Source organism: Triticum aestivum, chromosome 7B (genome assembly GCF_018294505.1).
Source record: "Triticum aestivum cultivar Chinese Spring chromosome 7B, IWGSC CS RefSeq v2.1, whole genome shotgun sequence".
Taxonomy (NCBI): Eukaryota; Viridiplantae; Streptophyta; class Magnoliopsida; order Poales; family Poaceae; genus Triticum; species Triticum aestivum.
The window spans coordinates 567,224,616-567,234,046 of NC_057813.1; the positions used below are offsets into that span (position 1 = coordinate 567,224,616).

The following is a 9,431-nucleotide window of genomic DNA, read 5'->3' on the forward strand; positions in this document are numbered from 1 at the left end:
TGCTTCTCGGGTAGCTTGCAAGGGAAGACTGGGTTGCTTACACCATAAGCTTCTCATTGTGCTATGCAGACTGATTACCACATATATATCTTCTTAATATTTCTGTTGTTGATTACTTGTATGAACTGGGGTTTTGCTGGACTATCCTCCTTTCTGAGTATATGGCATGTCCTTGCTTTCTTCCAGGTATATCATATCTCCAAAATCATCCTCAATGAAGAATCAAACCTTGCATCTGAACCATACCTTTGACTGATAATGCACTGTTGGTCTTGCACAAATTTATCTTCTTGCTGATATGATCATTACTGCTATGAGTGCACACTGAGGGAGACTTGATTATCCGTACTGTTGCGAGGAGTGCAAACTAATGCAAACTTGATACTGATGGTCAATCCATGATTTCTTTTGCATTCAGACGAGATTTTCCCAATTTCACTACAGTCGACTGAGAATTCCATTTGGTTTAGCTTCCAAATATCTGAACTCCTTGTTGATTCTTCGGTTCCGGTATCGGTTGACGAGCAACTTTAATAAGGGGAAAATATGTAACACCGAAGGCCAAAGAAAAAAGCAAAAGAAACAATGTAACAAAAGCACACAAGGCATACTAATAATAAAATTAATCAAGCAATATCACATATTACTGCAACTCACAACAATAATATGCATGCACACCTAAGCACCCAAATCTCGCGGAAACTCCGGTATTACGGTCTAATATGTTGTGGCGGTGTGCACGAAAGTGAATCCATGTGTGGAAGGGGTTGGTGTAACCAAGGCTACACCAAGCGTTGGCTGAACTCCGGTTGCAACTGGATGGATACAGAGGCGAGGACGGACTTGGTGATCATGTAGTGAGACGCAAGGGTTATGACCACATCATCATCAAGCGTACGAAAGGGAACCATACATGTCTAAGGAATGGAATGACTGGGACAGATAGGGGAGGAAAAGCAAGGCTTGATGGCATTGCCCTTTTCTGATAACAAAGATCATTAAGGGTTGCCAAAGGGACGAGATGGAAGGCACGATTCAGGATAGAGACAAGTCTATCACCGAAACAATATGGGTGGATGGCAGAAAGATATCGTTGCGATACCTGAGCATAACTCCTGCAAATGGTGTCTGGAATACTCGGTACCAGGGCATCACTCTGCTAGGACAGAGATGGCGCCGAACAACAAAAAGCAGGCATGCTAAGAAGGAGGGTCCAGGTAGTGGATCAAAGCCGATACCACCTACACTCACAAGATTAACTGTTAGCGACAAGATAAAAATCTATATGCATGATATGCAACAAGAAAATGCAGCAATCAAGTGCAACAAACCAGATGGGCTCTATACTACCGCAATCTAACGTTCGCTAGGGCATCCTAGAGCCAGACCTGCTCTTATACCAAGCATGTGGCACCCCTGCTCAGACAAACCAGAACGCCCCGTATTCCAGCCCAGAAATCAAGGATAAGTCTTCTGGAATACGACACTGCTTAGCATAGAACAAATCAGCTTTTAATACAAGCTATCTGGGTACAAGGGATTACATCGGCACAGTGAGACTACGCCTGCCACGGTTGCTCCATGCAAGCAGCAGAACAGCACGAAGCAGCGAAATAACTTCTAGCGGCGGAACAACAACGATGGTGGTGAACTCCACTCCGTAGGGACTCTGGCTGGAACTTTTATCCTAGATCGCAAACAAGGGATCCACAACAAACAAGAAATCAAACCCGGTATGACCTGCAAATAGGCATGACACGCCAGGTCAGTACATTGAATGTACTTGCAAGATCACAGCAACCAAGATTAATCAAGACAGACAACAACATGTCAGTTACAGGTTAAGCAGTAATTAACATGATATTATCAGGACAACATGGCATGAACCAACATGAACATGATACATCTAGAACACTGCGAACATGGCATGAATATATTAATATGATGATTCTACATGCAACATGACGACACTATAATGCACCAACTTACTCTGCTTGGGTTACCTCGTAACCATCACATGCATCACTTACCAACATCGGACATCTCGCGATCATCTTAGGATCCAATCAAGCTTGGTATAAACAATACCGTAGTAATAAATACATGACCACAAGGAGCTTGATATTTACCCATGATTCTCGCACAACATCACAAGTATCCAACAACTCGGTATCCTCGATACCACGGTGATCCTCTCACGATCACATCCAACATCTTTATCATTGAACTAGGGTTGTTATTAATCACATTATTATTATTATTATTGACCCATAGTGTGACCGACTATGAACTGGGCCCATATCTGCGGGCAAGGCTATCGATAGATTTTACAAACACTTTGCAAAGGTTAGCACACTGTACCCACACCATGGAACCCATGGCCTCGCACTCCCATACGTGTCGACCAATGGCATTCCAACAAAACCGATCTACTACCATGGCACTCTCCCGGTCACTCCGACCAACTCTCCTTTGGGATAAGTCATGGGTGGCCACGTGCCTACCAAAGGCAACAATGGCCACATTCGTGGGAAAACATAAATGGTCCCAAACGGGGACAAGGCACAATAACAACAACAACATGCACACAAGGCTTATGTCCGCCTACCTGATCAGGGTAGCACGCGCCCATAACCTTCCCTCATTAGAGGCACCGGCGAGAGGCATGACATTAGACCCAGTTAGGTCCTTCCCATAAAGGCAAGCATGGTTGCACTAGTCATCTCGATTCGGTGGCACCATGACTTAGCCAACAGTTGTTCAAGTTCATTATTATTCGGTTAAACTTGAATGCAATAAGCTGAGCCATAATAAAATAACATGATGCAACTATAATGTATGAGCATGATATCAACATAAACATGGATGTGCAACATCACTTCTTAGCATATCAACCACAATAAGTCCTTTCTCCAAATGAGCATGGCATACTGACTAGCAAGAAAAATCACAAATATAACACTACTCAGAAACATAACATGACCTCTAGCATCAGAAGAAAATATCATGCAAGAATATAATGATAACACTACCAAATAATCATGTATCCAACTAGATGCAAAGGAACCTGCATAACCATGGTACTCGGTAACAGACGATAGTCATGCACTGAGGAACACAACCAACACCAACCGGTACTACTACCAAGCATGACATACGAAAATAATACTAGTAAGACAATTGATAACCAGATGCATCGAAACATAGCACGAAAGTTAACACAGATCTATAAGTATTACCGAAACGACAATAGCAGTAGCAGATAAGCAAACAGACAATTATTAAATGTTCAAGTTGAAAACCATGGCTACTGCATGGCCATCATGCAAGTGGGTGTTGTGGCTTGCCTGGGGATGAAGAAAGCTCTTGGAAGAAGTGTGGTGAAGCCACGAAAAGATTCACCGGAAAAGATTTCCTCTCGGAGGGGGTTGATTAGGGGCAAGGGAAAAATGGCCACTTCCAGTATATCAAACCATAGTGCAAATGATGGGAACATAACAGTCTCTGTGATACGAAGACGTGGGCATTGGATTCACCTCAATCTGAGTTACGAGCAAAAAACTATAAGGGTTTTTCTGCCAGGGACCTATCTGTAAGAAAAATCCTCACAAACGGGCCCTTGACTGAAAACTGAAAGCGTCTTTTCTGGAAATACGTTTTCCAGAGAGGCCCGAAGAAGAAGCGTAATACACTTTTGATTAGGGAAAGCGTACTCCAGGAGTACGTCTCCACTTATCCAATGTGGCAAGGCGGGGTAAACGCCTGAGACGTCGACATGTGGGGTCGAGGAGAGAGAGGGGGCCCGCCTGGCCCTGTCTTCTTCCTCCTTTCCCTGTCCCCGATTGGAACAGAGGAGGAGCAGGGGAAGCGCAGCACCAGCGATTGGCCGGGCAGCTCCGGCCGTCCCCGGCGGAGCTGGGACCGCCGGCATGCTCGGGGCAGAGCACCGCGTTCACCCTACCAGGACACGGACGCCGACGAGGATGGGGAGGCGATGACGGGTGGTGATAGGAGTAGTCGGAGGGGGCGACTGATGATGGGACTCGCGGCTCCGGCCGTCTCCGGTCGAGGGAAAGGCACCAGCGAGCGTAGAATGAGTTGCTGTATCCATCCAGGCCGACCACACACGTCGTCTAGGCCTGGAGCAGAGGCAGCTTGAGGTGGCCGCGGACGCTGTCGCCGGCCGGACTTCCAGCTACACCCAAAGGCACTCCGGGGATGAACTAAAGATATGGAGAGGCTCGTAGGGTCTCAGGGTGTCTGGTGGAGGTGAAGAGATGGAGGGAGAGGCGTCGACTCGCTCGAATTTGAGCAGAGCCGAACGACGGCCATGGTGGCAACGGAGGTCGTGGAGAGCGGCACGAGCTCGGGGAAGTGGCTAGGGAGAGCTAGAGGGGAGTGGTGAGGTCTATGGAGATGTAAGGATGGGGCTCGGGACGGCCTATATATAGGTGGGGCGAGGTACCCGAGCTGGTCACCGCCGGACAAGCTCGGCCAGGACTCTGGTGACGCTCTGCGACCACAGGAGGGCGAGGGAACGTGACGAGGTAGCAGCATGATAACCAACAAGTACAGGGGATCATTTGTATCCTTCTTCGATAAATAAGAGTGTCGAACCCAATGAGGAGCTAAAGGCAGAACAAATATTCCCTCAAGTTCTATCGACCATCGATACAGCTCTATGCACACTTGACGTTTGCTTTACCTAGAACAAGTATGAAACTAGTTTGTAATAATAAAACTATGAGTACTTTGCGAGAATAAAACTACGGATAAATTGCAAGGTAGTAAAAGTGGATAGCTTTTGTCAATAAGAAAGTCATTTGTCCCTAGGCAATCGATAACAAGTACTGGTAACATTCTTGTAATTTTATATGAGGGAGAGGCATGAGCTAACATACTTTCTCTACTTGGATTGTATGCACTTATGCTTGGAACTCTAGCAAGCATCTGCAACTACTAAAGATCATTAAGGTCGTGAAACCCAACCATAGCATTAAGTATCAAGTCCTCTTTACTCCCATACGCCATAACCCACTTATCCACGTTTAGGTTGCTGTCACCCCCGCAACACTGACAATAAGCAAACTATGAACATATTGCAACACCCTACAGCGGGGGGCCCTTACGTTTGCGCGAGACAGAGAGCACCATAGGACAGCACCATAAATAAAATATACAATCATACCAACCAAGATCACGATTAATCCATAGGACAAAACAGATCTACTCAAACATCATAGGATAAGCATAGATCATTGGGAAATAATATATGGAGTTGAGCACCATGTTTAAGTAGAGATCACATCAGGGAGAAGAGGTGTTACACTACTGCATAGAGGGGGAGAGTGTTGGTGTTGATGGTAGCAAGATTGTTGATGAAGATCGCCGTCATGATCCTAGCCCCAGCGGCACTCCGGCGCCACTAGAAGAGAGGGGGACCGAGCCCCCCGCCTTCTTATTCTTCCTTGGCCTCCCCCCTAGATGGGAGGAGAGTTCCCCCTCTGGTCCATGGCCTCCATGGTGGCGGAGGGGCAGGAGCCCCTCCGAGATTGGATCTCCCTCTCTGTTCTCTTCTGTTTTACCCTCCCCAGATGTGGCCCTTCACGGTTTCTTAAATTCCCGGAGATCCATAACTCTGATTGCACTGATCTTTTTACAAATTTTTTTCCAGATATAAGCTTCCTTGCGCCCGAAGTATAGCTCCAACTGACATTCGAGGAGGGCACGATACACCAGGGCGCTCCTAGGCCTAGTGGCATGCCCTGGTGGGTTGTGGTGGTCTCGGACATCCGTTTACGTTGATTCCATCTCCTAAAATTCGCAAATATTCCAAAATAATTCTCCGTAGAGTTTCATCACGTTTGGACTTCGTTTGATATGGATTTTCTCTGATACAAAAACATGCAACAAACAGGAACTGGCACTGGGAACTAGATAAGTAAGTTAGTTCAAATAAATCATATAAAAAGTTGCCAAAAGTGTGTAAAAGTTGAATAATATTGGCATGAAACAATCAAAAATTATATATACGACGGAGACGTATCAGTATCCCCAAGCTTAATTCCTGCTTGTCCTCGAGTAGGTAAATGATAAAAAAGATAATTTTTGATGTGGAATGCTACCTAGCATGAACTTGATCATATATCTAATCATGGCATGAATATTAAGACACAAGTAATTCAAAGGAATAGTCTATAATTTAACATAAAGAGATCAATACTCAGGCATCCCAATAAACAATCATGTCTTTCAAAATATCAATGCTAAAGAAAGCTATCCCTACAAAATCATATAGTCTTGTCATGCTCTGTCTTCCTAACACAAAGTATAAATCATGTACTATCCCGGTGTCAGCCAAGCAATTGGTTCATACTTTTTAACGCGCTTCAGCTTTTTCAACCCTCACATAATACATGAGCGCAAGCCATGGATATAGCACTACAGGTAGAATAGAGTATGATGATAGGGGTAAATATAAAGGAAACAAAAAAGTAAGAAAGTCTTACATCGACACGGCTAACCAACAGGCTATGGAGATGCCCATCAATCGATATCAATGCGAGGAGTAGGGATTGCCATGCAACGAATGCACTAAGAGCTATAAGTGTATGAAAGCTCCATATGAAAACTAAGTGGGTGTGCATCTAATCCTATAATGAAATATTCCCACTAGCATATGAAAGTGACAACATATGAGACTCTCCGTATGAAAAACATGGAGCTACTTTGAAGCACAAGTGTGGTAAAGGATACTAACAATGCGGAAAATGCAAATGGAGGTCGAGCATCAGGCAGGACTTTATCCTGTCTGTTCATGTGCGCTAGGGATCCGTGCTTGTCCGGTATTCTCGGCTCATGTCCCCTTGTCTTGGTGGCAGGCGCGTGTATTCAGGAAGAAAGGTGGAGCATTGGGCATGGAATCTTGCTAGCTCAATAGCTCCCTGTCCACTGTCCTACCCTACTCGAAGCTGGCTAGCCATGTGCCAGTGCAGCGAGTGCAAAACATGTACTGTCCAGCTCCCTTGACCGGCTCCAGCTGTGCACAAAGCAGAAATCCGACATTGCCTGACTGTCCACTAGTTCTACCGTGTAGATGTGGACGTTTGTTGATTATCATTAGCCGGCCTTGGTTAAGCTCACAAACATCATTTGGATCTCTTCGTCTTGTAGTATGTACAAAGTTTTCCATCCTCTCAGATCATTGCTGGAAAAGGCTTTTGTTTGAACGCAAAAAAATTAGAGAGGCTTTTGTATACTCGTTAACATTTCTCCCATTTTATATCATAGATTGTCGCCGTTGGAAAATGAACAAATGCTCTCACTAGCCAATTTTGAGCATAATGAAACCGTTTACAATGTAAACATTTCTTTTAAGACTTGTTAGGACCAAACATGCGGCACACCTTACATTAGACAGTCAACTTATCTCCTCTAATGCAATCAGAAGATAGATAGGTATACATGGTTCACATCCGCATCACATCCTGATAAAAATAGATAAAAATAGAGTTAAACGATTTGAGGCTACATGAAGTAGCACTTGTACACAAGTGCTGCAACAACACGAACAGGGAAAAGCTCTTCACGCAGCAAGATCCTTGGTTGCCAGGGGCATGAGCTGCATCACAACTTGTACATAACCAAGCTAGCTATCAATAACAACATCTGTTAACCGACAAATAATGCAGCAGTCACAATGCCAAACAAGATAATTAAGCACCTAAACCATCAACTTGCAGCTAAATAAGCTGAAACGGAACAAAACAATCTTGCTTCCTGGTGTGTCAAACCCACACAAGGACAACACCAAAAAATAGTACTAAACAATCCTTCAATCCAAAAATTCAACTCAGACCAACCATTTACTTCCATATTATCTCATTGACAAAATCAGGAGGTGAGTAAACAATCTGATTTTCCCCAAGTACACCAGCGACTAAAATCCAACCCGCAAACACTAAACCATTTTTTGTTTCACTAGAAGCACACCGCATATCAGTTTTTGTACCAAAGATTATTCATAACCAAAACCAAGCTGCTTGCTACTTCCTTGATCTAAAAAAGCTGCTTGCTACAAGTGTAGAGGAAATCAAACAACAGTATAATCGACCAATACAATAAATTGCCCATAAAACAGTAAAAAAAATCCAGCCCATTATAAGTAATCTCGCTTGTCACATGCATCATCTCTCTGCTAACCTGGAGCCAAACAACTAGAAAAACTCTGTTTACAAATCCAAGTCAACCCAAATAGCATGAACTCTAAATCATAATGTATGCGTTTGATCTGAACTCTAATTTATCCTAAATTCAGTGGCACATAGTTCATCAGGATTTCAGAATCCAAGACCAAAAGAATATTCACTAGACTTAGCTATGGTCAGATACTAACCCAAATAGCTAAGAGAAAAATTAGTAAGATGCGCCATCGTTCAGATTATTCACTTGTAAAGCACGCCCTCTCAACCAAAACCAACTGCCTCTGGTAGCTTTGATGCACACATGCACCCCAGCGAAACCAGCCAGATCAGCAGTACCAAAGGAATAAAAGGAACAAAATCAAAAAATAACCAAAAACGTGCAAATCTGGAACAGATGAAAAGCTAGGAGAAAAGCACAAGTACAGGTCGTGATCCAGCCTCACCGGCAGAAACAATGAAGAAAAATCATTTCTCACGGCCAGATCCGTGGACGAGGACCGCATCCTCAGCAGATCACATGTTGGCCAAACTCGAACTGATCTGGCTGCCGGAGTGGAAGAGGACAAGCACTCCAGCCGTCGCCTCGGTCACAGGCACATCATTGGAGCGGAGGTTGGGTGTGGCGGCGACATGAGCAGACGAGAGGTGGTTGGTGCAATGGTAATAATGGAAGAGAGAGAGACAGAGGAACTCGTAGCAGACGATGCAGTCTTCACGTGCGCAACCCCATGGCGAGGATAAGGAGAAGGATAGAAGCAGGCCAATGGGCTAGACATGTACGCCTATAGGTGTATCCTGGACCGTATATGGATGCATAGGCCAACACGAGCCTGACAACCAGCCTGACGGGATTCCAGATCCCAAGCCCATTCCAATGGCCAGTATACCGGCCTGCCTGATGCTCGGCCTCCAAAAGCCCGCACTCACTAACAATGCCCCTTCTCTGTTTGTTTATTTTTTCTTTTTCTTACTAGGGAACTGCTCTAAAAATGAATAATGATGATCATCACACTTCTATTTACTTATAACTCAAAAGGAATAAAAATTACAACTCGATACCTATAACAAAATATAACTCTATATGAATGCCTCTAGAAATGTACCAGGATGTGCAATGATCTAGCGTAACATGTATGAAAAAGGATGAACGGTGGCTGAGCCACAACTACTATGTCAGCTATATGATCATGCAAAGTAATATGACAATGAATGCTCAAGTCATTAAAC

The 9,431-nt window shown here is 44.3% G+C and overlaps 1 long non-coding RNA gene across 1 annotated transcript; it reads right to left on the minus strand.

Moving 5' to 3' along the window:
• Positions 1–7,352: 7,352 nt before the first annotated feature.
• Positions 7,353–8,960, minus strand: LOC123157107 (uncharacterized). The gene is made up of 2 exons (XR_006478703.1): positions 8,648–8,960; positions 7,353–7,632 (listed from the first exon to the last, which is right to left on the minus strand). It is a non-coding gene; the product is annotated as an uncharacterized lncRNA (long non-coding RNA).
• Between the last annotated feature and the right edge of the window lie 471 nt (positions 8,961–9,431).